Source organism: Macrotis lagotis, chromosome 1, assembly GCF_037893015.1.
Source record: "Macrotis lagotis isolate mMagLag1 chromosome 1, bilby.v1.9.chrom.fasta, whole genome shotgun sequence".
Taxonomy (NCBI): domain Eukaryota; kingdom Metazoa; phylum Chordata; class Mammalia; order Peramelemorphia; family Peramelidae; genus Macrotis; species Macrotis lagotis.
The window spans coordinates 148,055,391-148,082,045 of record NC_133658.1 but is presented as its reverse complement, the minus strand read 5'-3'; the positions used below and the strand labels follow the sequence as shown (position 1 = coordinate 148,082,045).

The 26,655-nt window shown below is 33.9% G+C and overlaps 1 long non-coding RNA gene across 1 annotated transcript in view; it reads left to right on the top strand.

Annotated features, from left to right (window-relative positions):
- Positions 1 to 20,649, top strand: part of LOC141514398 (uncharacterized) — a 104,545-nt gene extending 83,896 nt beyond the window's left edge. Inside the window, exon 3 of the long non-coding RNA XR_012476023.1 lies at positions 20,378 to 20,649. This is a non-coding gene — a long non-coding RNA (uncharacterized LOC141514398). The remainder of the gene's footprint in view (positions 1 to 20,377) is intronic.
- The last annotated feature ends 6,006 nt before the right edge of the window (positions 20,650 to 26,655 follow it).

The window sequence follows — 26,655 nt, the reverse complement described above, 5'->3', positions numbered from 1 at the left end:
AAGGGTTCTCAAAAGTAATTTAGGCCTATGCAAACATGAATGGAATCTCTATTATAAAATATTCAGCAGGGATTATACAACCTATTCCTAAGGACCTTCCAGGAAAGGGGGTATAAAATGCTTTTTAATTGAATTTCTATTACTACTCATAATTTTGAGAAATTATTTGACATTTGATAATTTGACATTTGATAATTCACAAGTTTGGTTTTTTAAACTCTTTCATAAATTTTGTTTATCTGTTAGGAAGTGATTTGGGATTATCTACTTATGTCAATTATGTTGCCATTTTTAGTCCCTTGGTTGCCATTCACTGAATATACTCTAACTTGTCAATGTTCTTAAATGTAGCAATCAGAACATAACATAATATTTCAGATATATCCTGAATAGGGACAACTATGAGAGACCTAGCACAGATCACTGCTTCTATTAATGTAGCTTATAAACACATAAGCTTATCTGAATTCTGGGTCATACTTGATTCATATTTTACTCATAGTATGCTAAAACTGTTAAAACGTTTTATAGGAATTATTGCCAAGCTATGCCACCCCAACTCTGTAAAAAATTTATTTTAGACCCCATGTAGGATTCAACATTTACTCTTTTTGTATTTCATCTTCAAATACTTATGCACTATGGAATATAGGTGGGACTTTGAATTCTAAATGACTATGTTAATCACTCATATGTGCTAGCAAATTCTATCAAGATGGATTGCTTCAAGTACAAGCCTAGTGATGAACTTTATGCTAGGTAGCAGGGTGGATAGAGTACAAGGCCAGAGTCAGAAAGACCTAAGTTCAAATCCAGCTTCAGACACTTTTATATGGACCAGGACAAGTCACTCAATTTGTTTATCTTAGTTTCCTCAATTGTAAGATGAGGATAACAGTACCACTTACCTTACAGGTTAAGACCAAATGAGATGTTTGACAAATGTTTAGCACTGTTCCCAGTGCATGGTAGGTATTTATTGCCTTCTCTTCCCCTTTCCTGATGTTTGAGGATTAGCCTAGCTAACTTCAAAGATGGTTATTACCAGGATAAACAAGAGGAAAAATCACAATGAAAGCAGAAATATAAAGAATAATTAGGACCTTGATACATAGTTATATGTTAACAAATTGAGAACACATACATACAAAAGAGGAAAGCCTTCAAAATCATAAAATACTCAGATGAACAGACTCCAAATTTCTATCTTAAATAACTTAATTTCAGAAAAGGAGAAAATATAATTAACTGTTAAGGAACCCCCATGACTCTATCAGGTCAACTGGTACCATACTAGATGAGTTATTCTCAAAAGTTGAGAAATTAAGGATCCAAACTATTCCTTCTCTGAGAAAATTTAGTTTTAATGCCTAAATCAGGAAAGGATAAAAAGTAGAGGTAGAACCATAGTGTAATATCAGTAACGAATATCAATTCAGTTATTTGAAATAGCAGATAACCTATAGAGATTTATGTGAGAAACCATTCATTATGACCAAGTTGGATTTACACCAGGTATTCAAGTATGGTTGAACAATATATTTAATCACATTAAAAAAATCTCAAATCACATAAATATCTCAACAGATGAGATAAAAACCTTTTGACAAAGTTCAATATTTATTTAGGCTAAAAATATAGGCATTGAGGAATCTTTTTTGTTAATATCATAAAATAGTACATAAAACTAAAAGCAATTGAAATACATTATAACCTTTTCCAGGAATAAGACAAGGATGCTCACTCTCTCTATTATTAGTTTATATAATATTGGAAATGTTAGCAATAGAAAAATACAAGAGAAAAAATTAAAAATATAAAGATAGATAAGACCATCCCTATTTTCTGATGACATTATGGTTTACTTGGAAAATCCTGGAGAAACAATAAAAATATAGATTCAGCAAAGTTGTAGGCTATACAATAAACCATCAGAATTCAATACATTTGCTATATAAAAATAAGAAAACCCAACAGTAACAGAGAGAGTAATAGAGAAGTAAATTCTTCTTCTATATAATACAAAAATATCATGGATCCAATCTACCACAGGACACAAAAAAACTTTGATAAGGTCAATTTCAAAGTGCTCCTTAAAGAAATAAAGAACAGTCTAACCAGCTAGAGGTCAGTTATTACTATATAACTAGTCAGGGTTCATTACTGGACTGTACAAATGCAATAAAAATGAAAATAGCATCAAAGTTAATTTATATCTAGATCCTTATTAGTGCAAATACTGATTCCTATGAAATTCTTGCATTGTTTTAATTCACACTGCATATTTTCATTGGATTGGAACCAAATACCATATTTTTACACACTCCTAATAGTATAAATCTAAGTATCTATTAGCATTTCCTGGGATTCATTTTTTTACACAGTTGAAAATAGAAATGCACTTATAATTCAAACCAGTCCAAATTATCAAAAGGATACTTTATAAAACTTTATTTCAAAAGCAATAAAACTCATTTGAAAAAATAAATAAAAGATCTAGCTTATCAAAGGAAATAATGAAAAGAGGATAAAGAGGCAATAGCACTTTTAGATTTCAAACTATAGTATAAAGCAGTAGTCATTAAAACTATCTGGTATTGGTTGAAAATAGATCAATGGAACATGTTAGACAAGGTATAATCAGAAACAGTGGTACTCAATAACCCAATGTTAGATAATACATAAAGAAAAACAAATTTCTTGGGAAAGAACGCTTTATCTGATAAAAAAAAAACCTGTAAAAAACAGTCTGGCAGAAATTAGGTTAACACTTTAAACCATATCTCACAAAACTTTTAAAGTTAATATGTTACCTAATAATAAAGAACATATTTTTTAAAATTATAAGAGAAGCAGATTTCATACCTTTTATAGTTATGCATATCCTTAAACAAACAGATAATAAAGAAAATTACTAAAGATAAAAGAGAAAACTTTGGTTATATGAAACTAAAAATTTCTGCACAGTTAATATGAATAAAACAAGATAAGAATGGAAAAAAATCTTTACAATAAATTTCTCTAAGGCTTTAGTATCCAAGATACATAAATGATTAACAGATGGGAGTGTGCAAGACACACATATACACATACATACATACACATACACACATACACATACACACATACACATACACACATACACATACACACATACACATACACACATACACTCACATACATATACATACTGACCCAAAGCCATTCCCCCTAAAGTGATCAAGGGATATGAAATAATAGTCCTCATAAAATAAATAAATAAATAAATAAATAAATAAATAAATAAATAAATAAATACACAATTCCAAACTGCTAACAACTTTATGAAAAAATCTTCCAAATAACTAGTAAAAAGAAAAGCACAATTCAGAACCCTGAGGTTTTACCTCATACTTTACAAATTGTCAAGGATGACAAAATACGGTAATAGTCAATGTGAAAAATTTGTGGGAAGGCAAGTACATGAGTACAGTGTTGGTTAATCTGTGAATTAATATAGTCATTTTGCAAAATTATTTGGAATTGTCCAAATAAAGTGACTAAAATGCCCATACAGAGATACCAATACAGTATAGTATCCAGTTCAGTAAATATTGATTAAGTTCCTGTAGTTTGCCAGGCAGTGTTCTTGAACTAACTCAGTGGATAAAGCATTAAACCTGGAGACTAGAAGCCTTGATTTCAAATCCAGCCTCAGACACCTACTAGCTATGTGATTCTGGATAAGTGACTTAATCTGTAAAATGAGTTGTACAAGTTGTACACTTTAGCATTTTTGCCAAGAAAATACCAAATGGAGTCACAATGAGTCAGGCACAACTGAAAAATGACTGCGCAGCAACAACAGTCCCTGTCCTTATCTAATGGGGGGCAGTAATAGCATACAAAAGGAAGTAGGAAAGGGGGGGCTGCAAAGGGATGTCTGGTATCTTGCTCAGTAGAGTTGAAACCAGGAAGAGCAACAAATGTAGACTGGAGTAACCCTGAAAAGTTCAGTTCCTGTCATCTGTAAAAGAAGGTTTGGGAGAAATTTTTGTGGTTCATCCTTCACTGTTTGTCTTTAGTTTTTGAAGAGTACTACTGATATCATGGATGATGTCTTGGCTTACCCATGAACATGATTTATGAGGCAGAATTACACAAAGTCACCAGCCTCATTCTTTATTCATGGAAGTCCAGTGGCAAGACAAAAGTTAACTGAACTGGCATTGGTCTAGGATGCACTTGATGACCTTGGCACCTTCAATGTCAGACTAAGACTGCTTGATTGTTGGAACAAATTGTTTTCAACCACCCATTCTACTGAGGGAAATCTTCACATGCTGGGATAAACATCCTATTAATCCATCAATAATTATGAGGTCCAATTGTGGCTCTCAAACTGGTTTAGCCTGGTTTACTGGAGATGATTTACTGGGATGGTCATTGGTCATTGGGCATTCTTGAATTTCTTGGAGTTCAGGTGAGACTTAGAAGAAAGGTGGATACCAAAGGTAGAAGAATGGCTCTGAAAGGTTTGGCAAGCCTTCAAACCAGAGTTGCTAGTCATGAGCACCCCATACACTCTATGCTCTACCACTTCAATGAAAGAGGAGAGGAGAATAAGGGAGCTAGTGTCAGTCAAGGCTTAAGTTAGTAAAATAGTGATAAAATTAGAGATGATGAACTTAAACTGTAAGAGGCATCTTGTTCCTGGAGTCAAAGACATGCTATAACTACTCTTATACCCTAAGGAAGCCATTAACAAGGGAAGAAAGAATCCACATCCACTGAAAAAATCATACAAACACTTTTAATGATAGCCAAGAATTGAAACATGTCTCTTGATTGGGAAATGGATAAGCAAATTATGGGACAGGAATGCAATGGAATATTATTGTACTATAAGAAGTGATGAATGATATAAATACCAAGAAAAATGGCAAAAATCTATATGAACTGATATAGAGTAGGGTAAACAGAACCAAGAAATAATACACACAATGACTACAAAATTGTGAATGAAAATATCAGCAATGCCTATTATAAAAATATGAATGTCTGAAGCCAGATTTGAACTCTGAAGATAAGTTTTCCTGACTTCAGGCCCAACACTATCTACTATGCCATTTAATTACCTTTCCTTGAAAGCAGAAAGCATATTTTTGCATTTATCTATTTTCCTGGCACTTAGCTTATTGACACAACATATTTAAACCTTTGAGTCTATTATAGATTTATTTTTTAATTTGCAGATGAATTCTAAAAAAAAAATCTTCCTTTCCTCTTCCAATATAGGAATGATTACAATAGTCTTAACTTGAAAACCTTTAGGATTTATTTCAGAGTAAATATTTGGGGGGAAAGAGATAATCCATTCTTTTCTTTTCCAAAAGAAAACACTTGCCACAAAGCATATTTGAATTATACACTAGTACACACACAAAAAAATAGATCTGCTTAAATACACTTTCCCAGGCAAGAAACAAAGACTTGAATTCAAGTTCACAGGAGGAGTGGATGTGATGTGGTGACTGGATTGTTAACCCTTTAAATGAGGTGGTGGGTTGGACTGTCTGGTTCAGCATTGGCATGTCCACAGAGATGTCATGAATGTTTCATAGCTCCAGGGTAAAAAAGTACAACTGGGAGGCTTTGGGGGAAAGTAGTCTGGGTGGACTTGTTTAGAGTAAATATTGGAGCTAGTAAAAACTTTAGAATTTCATTGAGTCTAATTCCTTGCTTTTATGGGAGAAAAGTGAGGTCAAAAGAAAAAAATGACTTGTTCAAGGCCAGTGACAGAGTCAGAATATGAATCCAAGTCTATTACATGAATCCAAGTCTACTACATGCCTGGCAATATATCTAAATGAAGTATGTTTGGGCATTTTAGATACATGGAAAGCATAACAATCTCACAGTTGGAAGGGATCTAAGAACTCTTGGTACAAACAGCATCTAAAAACAGAATCCCAAATTAGATTGACTCTTCTTGGTTGGGACAACTCTGAATATTCCCAATATAATTAGGGCTGATACTACCAAAAGCCTTTTAGATACAAGAACTCAAAATCTATACTTATAACCAGATATTATAGCTTATTGCCATTGCTTAAAAGAGATCACAGAGTGAAAACCAGAAACTGGTCAGAACTTTTCATCTTTTTAAATTTGAAGTCACAGGATATCCTCTGGTTTCATTCTTCTATGTGACCAGAAACAGAAGAGATCCCAACAGGAAATTCAATAATATACAACATACAAGAAAGTGACTAGAGCAGACATCTAAATCTTTTGTGTATGTGTCACAGACCTTGCTGGCAGTCTGGTGAAGCCTGTTAATCTCTTTTTAGAAGCACAGCTTAAAATATATAAAATAAAATTGCAAAGGAAACCAGTTATAGAAGACGCAATTTTTCCCATCCATATTCTCAGGTCACCTTAAAAATCTATCCACACTTGGGGGGTACATGAACAGAACCTCTGGTCAAAAATTCCTAGTCTAGAGGATCAAAACCATGGGTGTCTGACCCTTATTTAATGGCCTTAAATAAACTCTCATCTTGCACTTTTTCTTTTTCTGCCAGAGATTTCATTCATTTCACTATCTGGAAGAGAGGAAGTTCAATTGTAGCAATGTTGGCCTTTGGGTACTATTGCTTCACAAGTGTACAAACAGAAAAGGTAAATATCCCATGGCCTGAGCATGTTTTCCTTCTCAAGACTTTAGAGACTAGAGAATGAGTAAGCATGTCATGAATATTTTAGTGATTTGCTCTTTTTTGAACTGTCCTGAAGAAAGGGACAGAGGCAAAGGGAGTCAAGATGTGTGAGGAAGACTTTTTTTATAGGCCTAGCACAAAGGGATGACAAACAACCATTTATTCCTCAATCCGATTTGAGTCAATCCATCCAACTTCAGTAGATAAATCTTAATGTTCTTATCTTCTAGATAAATACCTCAGCAGATGTCCTCCAGTTCTCTCAAGTCAGTGGGCACACCCATGCATACCCTTAGAAAAATACCATTAAAATTCCCAACAAAAGACCACCCTTTTTAAATTCATCAATTTGATCTCATATTTCCATGATCCACTTCCTGCACTTTAGCTGTGTAGCTGTTGTTCCCTTCTCTGCAAATAATATGCAGCTTTCTTGAGGGTAGGGTCAATTTTATTCTTTTGTTTGTATTTATATCCCTAGCATCTAACACAATGCTTTGCATAGTTGCAACGTCTATTGAATTTTTGAATAAATAACCTGGACCATGCTTCAACTTGGTGGTTTTAGGCAGAATTCTATTTCTGGGTCTTAGTTTTTCATTTGAATGTAAAGAGAGAGAGACAGACATAAATACACACACACACACACACACACACACACACACACACACACACACACAGAGCGTATGAGGGACAGAGACATCTAGAGACAGCGACAGGCAACCAGAAACAGTCAGAGTAGTCTGTGTTGTCTTACTTGAGAAAGATCATACTGTCTTTCAGAGTTTGCTAGTTGACATGGATATTGCATTTTGCATAAGAACAGGGAGTCTGCTAGTATGAGGTTAAAAGTCTCCTTACTACAGAACTTTTCAATCTTTTTTCTAAGTAAGTAGAGTCTTTAGGGGATTTATCTTAGCTAAGTAGTCATTAGATAAGACCAAAGACATAAAATGGATTTTTAATCAAAAGTTACACAGAACCAAACTAGAAAAGATTAAGGCAAAAGAACAAAGCAATTGAAAGAAGTTTGTAAGGAGAAGGTAGCACTTGAGTTTTAAGAAGAGTTCAAAGGACATATCTAAGCATCGACTCTTATCCTGTTTGAGAAGCTGACTTAAGAAAAGAATGTCCCATAGTAGATATGAAGCATAGTTGATGTATGTATGATATGTTATCTTTTCAAGCCCTTATTGTTTAGTTCATTTGGAGACACACAGGTCCTTCACTATATCAATTTCATATGATCCTTCTTCTAAGTATTTGTTTCATAGAATATCACATAAAATAGTAAACACATGATTTCCTCTTCCTTCCCTTTCCCACCAGTAAATGGTCCATTTGGGGTCATAGCAAAGGATATAATAATCATGAAAACTCAACAATGTTCCACTAAAACACTATATTAATCTGAACTTCATCCCTTTTCCCCATATCTAGAAAAGATTATTCAAGCAGGGAAAGAATCATGAACAAGGAGTAAAGAGACCTGAGTTTAAGTCATATTTGTCTTATCTTTGGCAGAATTCAAGCAGAAACTATGATTTTCTATGGATCTGAGAGATTTCTTACAGAGAGATTTCTTCTTCTGACAACTATTAATTGATGATTTATCAATTGAGAAATGGTATTTACATTTATAAATATTTGAAAATAAGGTATGAAATCCTAATTCCTTTATGTTACAGTCTTAGCTCTAAAAATTTCCATCAGTTTCCTGTTTTTCTTCAGATTTTAACTATATTTTTAACTATAGTTTTGTCTGGGTAAAGTCTCATGTAATCAAAATTATCCCTTTTACTTCCTCTATCTACTTACTCTCCATCTCTTGATTGATCATAAAACTCTTCCCTTTTCCTTAGATCTGACAGGAATATTTTCTGATGCTCCCCTAATTTACTTATGAGATCATCCTTTATATCCAAATCATTCACCCATTTTTACCCTATTTTGGTACGTGGTATGAGATGTTCTATGCCTAGTTTCATCCAAACTGCTTTCCAGTTTTTCCTGCAATATTTTCCAATGGTGAATTCTTACCCCAAAACTTGGATCTTTGGGCTTATCAAACATTGAATTTCTATGAACTTTATTCTTACATATTTTGTACTTAGTCTATTCCATTCAGCTACCACTCTATTTCTTAGCCAGTATCAAATGGTTTTGATGATTATGGCTTTGTAATGTAGTCTGAAATGTGAAACTGATAGGTCACCTTTCACTCTTTTCCCCCACTGATTCTTTTGATATTCTTGTTCATTTTTTTCTTTCAGATAAATTAGTGCTATAAAATAATTCGTTCATAGTTTGACTGTATGACACTGAATAAGTAAAATAATTTATATGGAATTGTCATTTTTATTATATTGGTTCAGTCTATCCATGAGCAATTAATTTTTCTCCAATTGTTTAGATTTTTTTTATTTATGTAAAGAATGTTTTGCAATTCTGTTCACATAATACCTTGGCAGTTAGATCCACTAATACTATGTATTATTGGCAGTTATTTTCAATGGAATTTCTCTTTCTAACTTTTACTGTTGGGTTTTGTTATATAGAAATTCTAATGACCACTCCTTTTTCACTAATCATCTTTCTAACCAAAATCATGATCAATGACCTAAAGTTTGTATAATTTATCTATTGTCTTTCTGAAATATAGAACATTGATTTCTCATCAGTTCTCCATGATCTTTCAAAGAATTATTGATGATTATTCCTCTAATACATCTGCCAATTGTGACATTACCTTATGATATGTTCTTCTGGTTCAAGTGAAGAGAATTTATTTGAGGCATTTCCATGATTTTTCAATTCTCTTTGCTTATATTAGTATCATCTCTCTCTCCCTCCTCTTTCTTTCTCTCTCCCTCTCCCCCCACTAAAACTGAACAGCAAATATCTTCATTTCCCATAATAATGATTCAGTTCCACAAAAGGCAGAGGAATTAATGATTGTAAATCATTCTAAACTCAATTATCATGACAAAGAAGACCTGGTTTGGGCGGTAGATGTGATAGGAATCTTGGAAATGAAGTGAACACAAATCAAAATTTGTGATATAGAAAAAGAAGAAAGCTGAATTTAGTCTGAGAGATATCCTAGACTTATGAAGATCAGATTTCAAGAATATCAGGGAAATAGTAGTAATATTTTATGAACTAAAATGATTATTTCAATTTTTTCAATAATTTTGATCTTTTACTTTTAAAACTTGTATATTAGATTTCTTCTCTTCTTCTTACCATCTCTCCCTTCCAGAAAACTATCTTTTATAAGAAAGAATTTTTTTTTTTAGTTTTTGCAAGGCAGTGGGTTAAACGGCTTGCCCAAGGCCACATAGCTAGGTAATTATTAAGTGTCTGAGTTTGGATTTGAACTCAGGTACTCCTGATTCCAGGGCCAGTTCTCTATCTACTGTGCCACCTAGCTGCCCCAAGAATTTTTTTAAAATAAAAAAAGTGTTGAAACTGATCATTCAAAAAATCTGATATTAAGTACAATGTTCCACATTTGTGTACCCCTGACCTACAATTCTGAGGTTGAGGGAAGATATCATCTCTTCTTTGGGACCAAGCTTATTTTTTTAATAGTCACAACTAGCTTCAATTGTTTTGCATTTTTTCCTTAAATGGTTGTAGTTATTGTGTACACTATTTTCCTAGCTCTGCTAGGAACTGTATCAGTTTCCATCCTTTTTCCTATATTCATATGTTTGTTGTTATATTTTTGTGATTTATTTAGTTATTCTCCAATCAATGGACATTTATTTTGTTTCCAGTTCTTTGCTACAAAAAGAAGTATGGCTATAATTATTTTGATACATATGAAGTCTTTTTTTCTCCTCTAAATGAAGTCTCTAGGTAAAAGAAGTATAGGCATTTTAATAATTTTATTTTCATAATTCTAGAATTGCATTCTAGAATGGTTGAACTAAATCTCGACTGCAGCAGTGTGTATGTGTCTTTTCACAAACCTTCTAACATTGACTCTTCCCATATGAAAAGTTCATGGTAGTAGAATAGATAAACTGGGAAAACTGAAAAGTGATCTGGCAGAAATTGGGTTTAGATCAATATTTACTTAGATTAATATGTCATACCTCATGAGCATAAATTCCAACTGAATGGATTAAGTATTTCCCACATGTTTAATCCCTCCTCCATTATTCCTATTAAATATAGCTGATACAACCATTTCACTCCACTGGTTTTATCCAAATGGTATCATGTCCAATAGCTCTGATCTTTCACCTAAACATTTGTTAATACATGTTTTGTGCTGCTACCTCATGGGTGACACAAACCGCTAATTTTTATGTAGAGAGTTAGGATGTGTTAACTAAGGAAAGGGGTTATTTGGTCTATGCTGCTACACCACAATGATAGCCTGTTGTAATGCAAATTTCACCATCGAATTTGCTTTTGTGCCCAATTCATGCTAACCCCTTTGAGAAATTCCTTTGGTTGTGTCTTAAGAATTAATTTGCCTAGTTACACAAGTTACAAACCTTGCAGTACATTTAGGGATGACCATCCCTGCTTAGAGTTCACAAGAAATGGAAGAGTCTAAAGCAATTTTATGGAAGTTAGAAAGTGTAGTTGATTGAGTGCCAGAGTCAGTAAGAGCTGAGGTCAGATGTGATCTCAGACACTTACTAGCTCTACGTGACCCTGGACAAGTCACTTAATACCTCCTTGCTTCAGTTTGTTTCCTGATCTGAAAAATGAGGATAATAGCTTCCTATCTTGCAGGACTGACATGAGAATCAAATGAGATATTTGTAAAGAGCTTAGTATAGGGTCTGGCACGTGGCAGGTGATTCACAAATAATTGTTTTCTTCTCCTTTCATATTTTTGTCAGTCACCATAAATTTGGATTTCATTAAAAATGATGTATTTTTTGTGCTTTAAACATTTTTAAGCCCTTTCATTTTAAATGGAAATAACCTGGTGAGATAAGTTAAAACAGTTTCTCATCCTTACCAGCACCAACATTGGGAAAACCTTCTATCTTCTCTTGAACTCAGTTTCCTTGTCTGTAAAATGTTGATGTAGTATATAGGTTTTCTTAGTTTTTTTTTCCTGTCATGGAACCTATTGTCACCTGGTGAAGTCCATGAGTTCCTTTTCAGGATATTTTAAAATACATAATATGAAACATGTAACAATACAAAAAACAATTATATTTAAAAAATCCTAACAATATAAAGGGAAACCAAAAAAGTTTATGGATCCCAAATTAAGAACAATTAGAAGAACATTTTTTTCTGGAAACTAGCATTTTATTTTTATCATAGTTTTCAACATTAATTTTTATAAGATTTTGAGTTCCAAATTTTTCTCCCTCCATCTCTTTGCTACCTCTTTGTCAAGATGACAAGCAATCTGATATGTCATACATGTACAATCCTGTTAAACACATTTCCACATTAGTCATGTTGTGAAAGAAGAAACAGAACAAAAGGAAACCCCTATTATGCTTCAACATAAATTTAGATTCCATTGTTCTATCTCTGTATGTAAACAGTATTTTTCATCATGAGTCTTTTGGAATTATCTTTGATCATTGTATTGCTGAGAAGAGCTAAGTCAATCATAGTTGATCATGGTGCAGTGTTGCTGTTACCTATAACATTCTCCTGGTTCTGCTGATTACATCAGTAGCCATTCATGTAAATCTTTCCAGATTTTGATTAAATCTTCCTACTCAGCATTTCTTATAGAACAAAAGAATTCCATTACATTCATATACTACAATTTATTTAACCATCCCCCAAATGATGAACATTACCTAAATTTTCTTTGCCACCATAAAATGATCTATAGTTTTGAACAGCTGATCTAAAGGGAGTCAGGTTCAGATTTCTGGATCTGGAGTGGTGGAGATGGATGCCATGAGGTGTCTGGTACAGTAATGCAAAGCAATCCAGGAGAAGCTGGTAGGAACCTGGGTACAGTACTCTTTTCTAAATGAATGGGTTCACTCCTAGAGAGGAGCCCTTGGAAAGCATGGTGGTTCCAGCAGAGTCCAGTGATATGAATTCTTGGGAGTGTACTAACAACAGAGCAGTGTAGCCCTATGAATGGCAAACTGACTTTGTCCTAGTGTTAAAGTTATTGCCAATTGTATTATACTGATGAGAAGTTCACAATTCAAAGATAAAAGGTTTAAGAGGAAAGAACATGTGGACAGTCAGCCCATCAAGAGTTAGGTTGTACCTAGTAATCCAACTCTGTTACTGAATTTAACATGCTTGTGCTTACCCAGGATTGGTGATGTGCTGTGATGCTTCACTGATTGGGAAAGAAGAGAAGCAAGGAAAGTCAAGGAAAGTCTGAGAGGAAAGGCTGTACTGAAATCAACCCACTAAGAGACAGGTTAGGATATACTGGGTTGTCACATTCAGTCATCAGATGTCACATGCTCCTGTTTGCTTTGGATTGTGGTGCTCCTTGAAGGAGCCTCACTGATAAGGGAGGAAATGAAATCAATTCAAGACCAAGAGGCTCCCACAGCAGCCAGACCATCCCCAATAGACCTGATGTCTATCAATCACACCATGAGGTGGAATGATTCTAGTAAGGGAAAGTGAGAGGTGTTCCTTGCACAGCATATCTCTCACTATAATGAACATAATTGTGCAAGTCATGCCTCCAATCACTTGATTGGTTGGTGTGGTCCTCTTCATTATTAAAGGATTAGTGTAGTAACTGGGTTAAAGCCTGGACACAGCTTAACTGCACTTTGGGCATTGTTGCAACTTGACTTTCAGAGAGGTTGAATCGGTTCACACCTCCACCAACAATGCATTAATATCCCAATTTTCTCACAATTTCTTTTTCTTTTTAGTTTTTTTTTTGCAAGGCAAACAGGGTTAAGTGGCTTGCCCAAGGTCACACAGCTAGGTAATTATTAAGTGTCTGAGACCAGATTTGAACCCAGGTACTCCTGACTCCAGGGCCGGTGCTTTATCCACTACACCACCTAGCCGCCCCCAATTTTCTCACAATCTCATCAGTATTTATCATTTTATTTTTCTATCATATTAGCCAATCTGATAGGTATGTGGTGGTACCTCAGAGTTGTTTGAATTTCTCTAATCAATAGTAATTTTATATCACTGTAGACCATTGGACCATTTATCAAATGGAGAATAACTTGTGTTTTTAAGAATTTAATTCAGTTCTCTCTCTCTCTCTCTCTCTCTCTCTCTCTATATATATATATATATATATATATATATATATATGTCAGAGATACTGACTGTATAAATTATTTTTCAGTCTTTTGCTTTCTTCTGAATCTTGATTGCATTGATTTGGTTTGTGCAAAACCCTTTTAGTTTAATGCAATCAAAATTATCCATTTTACACTTCATAATGTAATCTATTTCTTGTTTGGTCATAAATTCTTCCCCTCTTCATGGATCTAAATGATAAACTATTCTTTATTCTTCTAATTTGCTTATGGTATCACCCTTTATGTTTATATCATTACCCATTTTGATTTTGTCTTACTATATGGTATGAGATGTTGCTCTATGCCTAGTTTCTGTACTATTTTGTAGTTTTCCCAGCAATTTTTACCAAATACTGAACTCTTATCCCAGGGGCTGGAGTCTTTGAATTTAATATATAGAGAAATATTGATAATTTATGTAGGTTTATTTTATATCCTAAAACTTTACTGAAGTTATAAATTATTTCAAGTGGCTTTTTAATTAATTCTTTAAAATTCTCAGAGTATACATCATGTCATCTGCAAAGTGATAGTTTCGCTTCTTTAATACCCATTCTAAGTCTTTAACCTTCTCTTATTGCTAAAGTTAACATTTTTAATACAATATTAAATAATAGTGTTGATAATAGACATTTTTGTTTTACCCCTGATCTTATTTGGAAGGTTTCTAGCTTATCCAAATTACAGATAATGCTTGCTGATAGTTTTAGGAAAGCTCTATTTATTCCTATACTCTATTTTTTGTTATAGGAATGCATGCTGAATTTAAATAAAAGCTTTTCTGTATTTACTGAGATAATTATATGCTTTCTGTTGGTTTTGTTATTGATATGGACAATTATGCTGACAGCTTTCCTAATATTCAACAAGCCTTGCATTTCTGGTATAAATCTCACCTGTCATAGTATATTATCCTCATGATAAATTACTGTGATATCTTTATTAATATTTTATTTAAAATTTTGACATCAATATTCAATAGGGAAATTTGTCTATAATTTTCTTTATTTCTTTTAAATATCCTTGGCTTAGGCATCAACATCATATTTGCATCAAAAAAAGAAATTTGGTGGGACTCCACCTATTTTTCCAAATAACTATATGGTATTGGAATTAATTGTTCTTCAAATGTTTGGTAGAATTCACTTGTAAATCCATCTAATACTAGAGATATTTTTTCTTAAGGAGTTTCAGTGATGGCTTACTTGTTCAATTTCTTTTTTCTAAAATAGGGTTATTTAATTATTTTATTTCCTCCTCTGTTAATCTGAACAATTTGCATTTCTGTAAATTTTTATCCATAATACTTAGATTATCAAATTTATTACATACAATTGGGCAAAATAGTTCCTAATTATTATTTTAATTTCCTCATCATTAATGAGCAATTCACCCTTTTCATTTTTAGCAACATATGATAGTTTGATTGTCTTTATTTTTTAAAATCAAATTAATCAGTTTTATCTATCTTATTATACCTTTTTCATAAAACCACATCTTAGTTTTATTTATTAGTTCAATAGTAATCTTACTTTTAATTTTATCAATCTTTCCTTTAATTTCTAGTATTTCTAATTTGGTATTTAATTACAGACTTTTAATTGACTCTTTTTCTAACTTTTTAACTTGTATACTCAATTCTTGATCTGCTCTTATTGATGAAAATACTACCCAAATACTACTTTTGACTGCATCTCATAAATTTTGGTATGTTATTTCATTATTTTCATTCTCTTGGATGAAATATTATGTTTCTATAATTTGTTGCTTGATCCACTCATTCTATGTTATTTATTTTCCACTTAATTTTTTTTAGGTTTTTGCAATGCAAATAGGGTTGAGTGGCTTGCCCAAGGCCACAAGGTAATTATTAAGTGTCTGAGGCTGGATTTAAACTCAGGTACTCCTGACTCCAGGACTGGTGCTCTATCCACTGTGCCACCTAGCCACCCCTCATTGTGCCACCTAGTTTCCCCCCCAATTAATTTTTTAATCTATCTTTCCATAACCCTGTATTCCACATAATATTATTGCATAATGACCTAAAAGATGCATTTAATATTGCTGTCTTCATTTGATTGTGAGGTTTTTATGTCCTAATACACAGTCAATATTTGCTTAGGTGCCATGTGTCACTGAGAAAAAAGTAAATTCCCTTTTATTCCCATTAAATTTTTGTCCAGAGGTATATTAGATGCAACTGTTCTAAAAATCTATTCATTCCCTTAACTTCTTTCTTGTTTATTTTATGGTTAGATTTACTATGCTCTGAGGGCAGGAGGCTGAACTCCCCAACTAAGTATAATTTTACTCTATTTCCTCCTATAATTTACTCAACTTCTCCTTGAGAAATTTGGAAGCTATATTGTTTGGTGCATTTATGTTTAGTATTGATACTATTTCATTGTCTATGATACCTTTTAGCTAGATGTAGTTTCTCTGTCTCTTTTAATTAGATCTAATTTTGTTTTTACTTTGTCTGAGATTTCATGATTGCTACCCTTGCTTTTTTACTTCAGCTGAATTATAATATATCCTGCTCCAGTCTTTTTATCATTACTCTGTGTGTTTCTCTGCTTCAAATGTGTTTCTTATAAACAACATATTTTAAGGTTCTGGTTTTCCATCCAATTTACTTTCTGTTTCCATTTTATGGGAGAGTTCATCCCATTCATATTCATGTTTATAATTATGATTTCAAACTGTATATTTTCCCTCATATTTTTCCCATTTATACTTGTCTTTCTCTCCTTTTATCTTATCTCTCTTAACCAGTGCTTTGTTTCTGAACACCATATTTCTCAACTTGCCCTATTTCTAAAATCCTTCCAATTTCTAAAATTCCGAAGACATGGAAACAGGCTCAGAGATGTGGAATGATTTGCCTTAGCTGTGGAAATATCAATATTAAATCCACAAATCCTCCGGTTCATTGTCCTTTCTATTCATCTGTAGATGAAGGGATATGGTTTTCATTCTTTCCCTTTTTCCTCTTCCCTTCTAGCTAACAAAAAGGAAAAAGTGGTGTTCTTAGGAGAGGAAGGAGAATCTAGGATCTCTCCTAAATTTGCACAGGGCAGGTTCAATTTGAAAGCTATTACTTCTTCAGGGATTTTCTTTCTATGATCTGATGACTTGGATGGCAGAGAGGTAAAACTAATTCATGTAGCAATTATAAGACTACTTCCCAGGGCCTGGGAAAAGTAATATCTTCTAGTTTATTTAAATGACTTGCTAGGATACACATGAAACAATTTTGAAATTCATTTACTTCCTTCTCCTAAGTCTCATTTCAACTATCTCCCTTTAGTTTAGGTATTTATTAAAATTAGTTTAGGTATTTATACTTTGTGCTGTTCCTGATCATGCAGGGATCCTCAAAATCCTTCACTGGCTCAAGCTAACCCATATTCCAGACATAAGACCTTTCCTAAGTCTGATAAACCCTCTGCATTCCCAAAATTCAGCATTACTGTTAAGAATACCACCATCCTCCCAATCTCTCATCTAGGTGTCTTCTTGAATCTTCACTATTGCTCATCTTGGCAATCTTTTGTCAAGACCAATCAGTTTCTCATTGGCAGCATCTCTTTAATGTGCTCTCTTCTCTCCTCTAATAATGCCACCACAAAGGTACATACTTTTGTCTTCTCACTCCTGGATTATGTTAAGAACCTGCTGATAGATTTTCCTGACTCAAGTCTAAAGAGACTTGAAATGGGAAGCCATTTCAGTCAATGGTCAAAGTGATTTTTTTTTTGAAAGTATAGGTCCAACCATTATTCTTGTATCCAACTCTGTGATTCCAGCTGGAATTTTCTTGGCAAACTTACTGCTTTACTATATCCTTCTTTAACTCATTTCATAGATGAGGAAACTGAGGTGTGTTAACAAGGTTAAGAGACACTTGCTCAGGGACTTAATGACTCTATGCCCATCACTCTATCTACTGTGCCACCCAGTTGCCCCCAATTATATCACTCCTCTAGTCAATAAACTCTTCAAAATCAAATACAAAATGCTCTGTTTGACTTTCAAAACTTTGCTTCCTCCTACCTTTTCAGTCTTCTTTACTCCTTGCACCATCCTCCCCTCCTTCAGACCCCCCCCCCCATTTTTTGATCCAGTGGCCCTGGTTTCCATACTGCTCCTCACTCAAGTCACCACTTCCTGAATCCCATCATTTTCTCTACTTGTCCCCAATATCTGGATTGTTCTCTTGTTAGTAACTCTGTCTCCTGTCTTTTTGGCTTTCCTTTCCTTTAGTTCCATCTAGTACAAGAAGTTTTATGATATCCCTCTTAATTCCAGTGTCTCCTCTCTCAATTACTCCTTATTTATCCTGAATAGAACCTCTTTGTAAATATCTGTTTGCATCTTGACTTTCCCATTGGTTTGTGAGGTCCTTGATGGTGGATACTTTCTTTTTGCCATTCTTTGTATTCCCAATTTTACTCCTAATGCTTAGCATGGTGCCTAGCACATCGTAGATACTTAATGAATGCTTATTGATCGACTACTCATAATATTAATCTTTCTTGTATCTCTTTATTTTATGGTCCTGGGTAGTAAGCTAATGACTGTATCTATCTTCATTCCTACAATGCTTTCAGTTTTCCAAACATTTCTTCACAGCAGTCCTGTAAAGTAGATAGTGCAAGCCTTGTTATTCCTACTTTTACTGCCTAAAATAAACCACTAAGGGAGTAGGGCTTTGTAGTTGCCACATATGCATAATAAAAGCAGAAATTTGACTAGATAGAGAAAAATGAATCTTTCTCACCATTTGTTCTAACTCAAATCTGCATGTGGAGCTGAAGAAGATTTTTGGAAAATCTTAGCAAAAGTTGTTTGTAAGAGATCTGTGATTTCTATTCAATGAAAGCTATCAAAAAAGAAAAATCACTTGAATCCTGAGGGTACTCTTCTTAACTTGTATTAGCTGTAAATGCTGTTTATGACTAAAGAGTCATCAGTTTATCCTGATCAAGAAGCAATTCTTCCATAGCTTACTAGATCTGAGATGGCAGGAGGTGATCATGAAAAGAACAATTAGTCCATTAATAAACTTACTTTAAGCTTTATACACAACACACATTGTGCTAGGCCTTGAGGATACAAAGGGGGAAAAAAAGTAAGTCAGTGCCCTTACTAATCTTACTTTCCATCTAATAATATGGCCATATTTATATATAAGTATGTCAAATTATGTATAAGGCATCATTCCTTTAAGTATTTCTTTTTCAAATGTTACAGTTTGGTGATTTAAAAAGAAGCTGAAAAAAAGTACTTTTGTATAAAGAAAAGAATTAAGTTAAATAGTATAGGATGTAAAGCAATGTAAGATATTTTCTATTTTATAGATCAATAGCTTGGTGACTGAAAGAGTAGGAAAAGAATTTGATATAATAAAACAACTAAAACCCATGAATAAGGAAAGACAGTTTTCAGATGGGTTACAAGTGATTTGGGGAAAGAAAATGAATTATGGAATCAATGTAGAAACTTAAGTCACCTTGTAAAAGATGTAGGGTAATCTTTTTTGCATGTAAACAATTTTCTCTCAGGAAAAAAAATCTCTCTTAGAAAAGAGAGAAAGTAAATAAACTTTTATTTAGATAAAATACTTAACATTTGCTTATTAAACACATAAATATGACTATAAATAGGAATTGTCAAAAACATGGGAATATGGAAGAGGAACATTTTGAGAAATGATAAATTACAATAGTTGTAGAGAACTATCCCCCCCCCCATTATTTGCAGGTACAGTCAATCCTCAACATTTAAAAGTTTAATTTTCATTAATAAACTCATTTTCACTTGTCAGTTGGAAACCCGCATGCAAGTTTACATCTGCAAGAAGGAGAAAAGTATTATAAAAGTTGTTTGTAAATCTGCTCCAGAAAGTGCTAAAGTAATCTCTCAAGTGTGCTGTAAAATGAAAAAGCAGCTAAGTTGGTGGATAAATGTGATGGTTATTCCCCACCTCCCAACCCACCCCCCACATGCTTGGGAAGGTGGCCCCTAGGCAGGAGTTACAAGTTTGGTCTGGGAACTAATCCCAAAGCATGTACTTTTCACAGGGAAAAAGTTCAACTACAAAGCTGCATGGGAGATTAGAAATGACAGGTTACTCCTTCCATTCTTTTACCAGAAGCTTCTTCTGACATCACAGCCCCTGCCCTTCCTCTCTTGCCTTTCCTCTCTTTTGCATTTTATGGATTATTTCATGATTGCTATGGCAGGGAAAGTGCATAATGCTATAATTAGTGCTTTGTTATAAAGAATTGTAGATAGAAAGGTATATTTTCAGCAATCTCTAACAAAAGATTACAGTTTTTGATAGTTGCAGGAACCTAATGCCCTATTTCCCATTGGTTCAATTGGTTCAGTCAATATTCTTTATTTTTACTTTTCACTTTTTTCTAGGAACATTACCCCAATGAAAATTGAGAATTCACTGAAATTGTTTTAAAGCTGAAGAGGATAAAATTCAAAATATTGAAAATTATATAACTTTTTGTTGACTAAAGGATGATGGAATGGAAGTTGTTTTTATACAAGAGATTTAGTGAGTTTTCATCTTATGAAAAAAAATTAAGTCACTGAACACAAAACGACCTGCTTGGATGGAGGGAGAGGAGAGGAAAGAGGATGATTTGTAGAAAAGTATCTCTGTCCATCCCTAAAGATACCAGAAGCAGGAGCTGACAAAAAAGGATTCTAATGCTAGTTTCTGATTGACTCAATAAAGAATGGAGCTCATTGGAAAAAAAGTGTAAGTTCTAATTATTGATCTTTAGTTCTATCTTTTTTTTAGGTTTTTTTTTTCCCACACAGCTAGGTAATTATTAAGTGTCTGAGGCCGCATTTGAACTCAGGTACTTCTGATTCCAGGGCCAGTGCTCTCGTTAGTTCCATCTTGAGGTACTCTCCGAAGTGCCTGTTTCTCTCCTTTTTCATCACTGGTTTGAAAAAAAAAGGGGGGAGAAAGACAACTTTCTTTGATGTATAAGGAGAGATGTTGAGAACTAACTGGAAAATACAGAACCCTTATGAATTGAAGAGCTGGCTAGACCTGTCTGTCTTGGCCAAAAAAGCAACATGAGCTACTTTGCTATGAGTTATATTTGCTACAAGCTAATTAGATGATTTAGCATGCTGGTGAAATAAAAGCTAGCTGGTCTTGTCTGCATCACCCAAAGAAAGCTATCTGGAAGAACTTTGAAGTCCTCCACTTCAAAAAGAACTTCTATACACTTTTCTAATGTTCCCTTTAAGGATGATTATGAATTAAAATGATTGTCAATTCTTCATTGGTTTAAATATAGAAGAAGAAGAAAGAATTTTCCCTATTAGAGAGTGGCAAATATCAAAAGAGGAACAGTTAGGAAAGAAATTTTCATGTGGTACAGATATCCCTGAATGGATTATGGAAATAAAAGTCTGAGGTCTACAGTTGTGAGTTATCTTGAGCACACTGGTTTTCTTCCCTCATGTGTTTCTTTTTCAGATTTCTATGTGTACCTTCTTAGTCACATAGTGCATGCAGTTCTGTATGTAAATTGTGGTATATTATTATTCTGATATTTTATTTAACACATGAAACTTGTGATGCTTATAATTATTTATTTTGAATTATTTTAAAGTAAATGGTTAAATTTTAGCTTTGAAGTATCATCATTGTGAATGGCTAGTGTCTATTAATGGAATCACATTGGTAGGGGTTCAATATCTGAAGTAGAGGCTATGGAGAATATACCTCTTCCCAAATTATATTACATCTAATATCCCAAAAGATTTGAGTATAACTTCATGGTGATTATCTTCTCTACTAACTTAGACCTGTACATATGAGAATAGCTTGGAGTGAGAATACTAACTACAAGAGAGAAAAGGTAGCTTAAGATTCATAAGAGGGGCTAACACTTTGCATGTCTCTTCTATGTTCTTTCCTGATAGTTAGCATGCCACAAAATAGCATGAAAATACAATTGTATACTCCGAGGAACCAAAACAGTCATTCACTAGCCTAGACCTTTGCTTAGGGCTGTCTCTTGTGATATATGAACAATTAAAACCATATATAGGTATCCAGTTAACCAACCCAATTAATCTACTGACCATAGGCAGTAGCTTTTATATGTTCTAGATGCTGCTGCCCTCACTCACTGCTGAAAGGTCACAAATCAAGGAAGCCAAGTTTTATTTTACTCCACTTTAGGGATGACAAAACCCTCTACCACTTCTAATTGCAATGATGTCTGCTTCTCTAATAATACTATTACTTAGTGTACTGTTAGTATCTGTCTCTATGAAGGTGAAACTATAAAAAATTTTGTTTAAGAATGGATGTCAGTTATTCCTGTTGTTAAATTTAAGTTTAAGCATTGTATGTAAGAGGTGGCATGGCTTAGAGAAGTGGTTTCAGAGTCAGAAGAACTTGGATTCTAGTCCCAACTCTGACACTTATTGAATAGATTATCCTGGGCAATTCAATCAATCTCTCAGTGCCTCAATTACCTTCCTAAGACATTAGGAGAGTGACATTCTGCATGGGCAGAGGGAGTTGTGAGATTTCAAAGGAACATGCCCTGTCTCTAGTTTCCTAAACTCTGATTCCAGGAAATCTATTTTGAGAGTCATACAAAGTACATAGGAATGGAATTGGTTGGTAAAATAAGCAAGAGTGAAATTATTTAGATCTTCATAAATTGAAGCCATACCTGGGAAATAGATTGGAAAACTCAAAGTAGATCACAGATAGCTAGCCAATGATATGTCTTAACTCACATTCAATTCAGTTCAACATGAGCACATATTAAGGGGTTACTTTGTGCAAGGCATTGTGCTGCACCAACTAATTATCAATTTTTCATAGTTCAAGATTTTTATTATTATATATCTTAATATTATTTCTCTCCTTTTTATTTAATACTAATTACAAAAACTTCTGAGATATGTATAACTATATCCCTCTATCTCTATCATCTGTCAGCTATAGCTACCTATCATTTATCTAGCTAATCTGTATCCATAGACACACACACACATGCACAAAAAAAGAAAAAAGAAAGAAAACTTATTCCAAATCAGGTTTCCCCCCTTTAAATTTTTTTAAACCCCTTTTTACTTCTCAATCTTAATTCCATCTTCTTGGTTAGGTGAAGTCTTGGGAATATGGTAATTTTGAATTTTTTTATTTGAAGAGCTTTTGTGTTTGATAAGGCAAAACGGATTCCACTAGAATGATTAATCATCAAGCTGAAGAGTTTATTTGTGCAATTTCTTTTCTCTTAAACTATGAAGAACAATTGAGTCTGTAGAAAGAGACAAAAATGAAATACTTCCTTTCCTCAAAAAGTTTACATCTTCCTTGAGGAAGAGAAATATATACATGAGGAAGTAAATGCAAGGTATTTTGAATAGAGATTGAGGACTAACAATTGGGGAGGAAGGATGCAGGGATCATGCAAGACTATTTACTGAAGACTTAACACTGAATCTTCAAGGAAGAGAAAATTTGGAGGGAGCACATTCTTAGTGTGGAATATAATCTATGCAAATACATGGATGGAAGAGAGTATTGATAAGGTTTGGGGAATAGCTTGTGGATTGATAGCCAGAACACAGAAGACATTAAATCTAAAATGGTTAAGCACAAATAGATACAAAATAGTTAATTTTAGTTAAGTACAAGGTAGGTTGGTCTGAAGGAAATCATTGGGAATAATGTAATCATCAATGAAGATGATCACAGGTGGAAGAAAGATTGTACATCAGATTCTAATGTACTGAGAAAGGTTAAAGGTTAAAGAGTGAGTATCCAATAGATGGCAACAAGAAGGTTTTTTTTTTGTTTGTTTGTTTTTTAACTGAGTACCATAATCAGACAGTACTAGCTTCAAAGAAGGGAGATTACTGAGTGAGTGGCAGGGCAAGTGTCAAGATCCAGGAATAATCTGGCTGATCTGTTGGGCTCTAGGGGCCAGAACACATTAAAGGAGTAGCGAACAGAACAGAAGGTGGGGAAATATATATCTCTTGGGGAAAAGTCAACCAAATTTCTACTGGGGGTGTTGAGTGTAGGAAGAAAAATGATCTTGAATGAATGGGAGTTTGTCAGCAACAAATCAGGGATTGCATAAGGCACAGTGAAGAAATCAGGCAAAAGTTAGGTGCTGAGGAAGGATATGGTTGAAGTTGAGAGATATGAAGATAAGAAGAAAAATCTGTCATTTGTATGACTTTTTTGCTAGGTGAAGGGTAGAGAAAAATTAAAAAGAAGTTATGCATTGTCTGCCCTCAAAGAACATAAGAAAGCTATTTAACCTAAACTGATGAATAATGAGAGCAGAAGATTGTGTTTTGTCCCCATCAGACATTCTGTCTACAAAGTAGGCTGAATTTCATATGTATAACCTATCCAAGATGTTAATTAGTTTTTTTATCATGTAATCTTCATTGATACAATGTCCCAGGTGAAACTCTGCTCAGATGATCCATTATGGAATGGTTAGAGACTGCAGTAGTAAGAGGGTCATAGGATCAAAAGTTTATAGAATCATAGCTTTACAGTTGGAAGAATTATCAAAGACCAACTAGCCCACAGTCTGAAATTTTATGTGCCATGGACACCTTTGGCAGGTTGTCTGGTGAAGCCTATGGACCTCATCTCAGTGTCACATTTTTAAGTATATAAAGGATACCAATTACAATAAAATCCAATTTCCAAAATTACAAAACCAAGTTCACACATGCTAGAATCCTTGATCTATTTTCATTATCCCCTTCATTTGATATATGAGTAAAGAGAAAATAAAGTGAGATTAAATGATTTGGTATCAATGTCAGGACAGAATTTAAATCTATTATTATTTGGCAACACCAAGGCAAGATAGAGTGAGAATGAATACAAGAGGCTAAGACGAGAATAAGGAACTAGAAGAGGTATTTCATCATTATTTGTTCTACATGGTGAAAACTGCCATTGAAAGGATGTTTGTCTTAACTGTCTGGAGCTACAGAAGCAACTGGTACCAAAGCTAGCTCTGTGGAAGCACAATCTATCAGGCATTGATTGATGAGGCAAGTGCCCTCAGACTCAGCTGATAGAGAGCTTCCACATGTATCTGTGGCTATGCCCACTCTGGAATACAGATAAAGTTGACCCACACAGAACAAAATTGTCATCAGAGGATAAAGGAGAGAAGGTAATCTTATGAGGACTCCAAAAATATAGGTCCTAGGGGGCCTAGACTGATCTGTTTTTCTTTTTATATTTCCAAAGCTCAGCACAGTAAACTGGGTACAATAAGAATATTTTATAAATGGCATTCAATTTAATTATGCTTAACTCCAATGTTGTGATTCTTAATTATCAAAGGATGATAAGCTTGTGCTTTCAACTGAGGAAATGAGTCCTCTATTGTCCTCTCCATCCTGCACCCTCCCAGCCAATTATTTTTTGACCAACAGATACCATTTGGTTGAGATATAAATCCGCAGCTTATCCAGACAAATGACAAAATGGAACTTCTAGGCATGGTAGATAGAAATAGAAAAGAAGTTTATAATTGGTACCAAATAAAAAGATAGTATATAATTTGATCATTGTCTCTGCTTGTTTAGATTGATATAAAGAGCAATCTAAATAAAATACCTATTTGAACATGCTTCTCATGATTCCTCTGAAGATGATTAGAGAATTAGAGTTCTCTGCCCATTCTCAACCATTTCAACATGAAAAGAAGTTTTAAAATTGACTCTGTCTCTAAAATCTTCAATTCTATAAAAGTCTTTTGTCCAATTTTGAATGCTTACTGAATTGAGCTGTAATAACTTAAATAAGGGAATGAGAAAAAAGGGAAGGATGATTTTCTAGTATTCCAGTTTTGGAAGGGACTTTGTAGGTCTAGTAGTCCATCTCTCTAATTTTATAGAGGACAAAACTGAAGTCATGAAAGGTTATAAAAATTATTCAATATAACATGAGTATTCAGTGGCAAAGCCTGGACTAGAACCCAGGTATTCTGATTCTATGACCTGTTGGGCAGCTTCTAGAAAACCAATCTTTGCCTATCAAGGAGAGTATGGTTGAAAGTCTTAGAGAAAAAGCCATGCTGACAATTATCTTGACAAGAGTCAGACTTGAATGCATATGCTTGGTGTCATTGAAACATTGTGGTGTCTCACTGATACGTAAGGAATGAGTAATGATGATAAGTCCATCAAGAACCAGATTTGGATATACCATAGTGTCACCATTCTATCGCCAGATATCTCATACCAGTGTTTTGTTTGGAGTTAGCACCAAGATGCCTGACTGCTATGAGAGAGGAAACCATACAAAGGCCAAGACGCTCCTGCACCATTCAGACCATCACCAGAATTACTGTTTCCTAGCAAATCAGACCATAGAGTGAAATGGTTTTGGAAAAGGCAAGCAAGAAAGATGTCTTTGTACAACATATCCCTCACAATAATAATAACAATAATAATGTGCAAGTCATGCCACCATTAATTTGGTTGGCACAGTTATCTTCCAAAATTGAAGGGCAACAACAGTTAAATCCAGGACTCTTTCCATTGCAACATGAAGTTCCTTAAAGTAGATACTCTTTTCACTTCTATACTGCCTTAATTATTTGTAAATTTTTCCTTACATTGAACCAAAATTGACCCCTCTATAATTTTTACTCATTTTA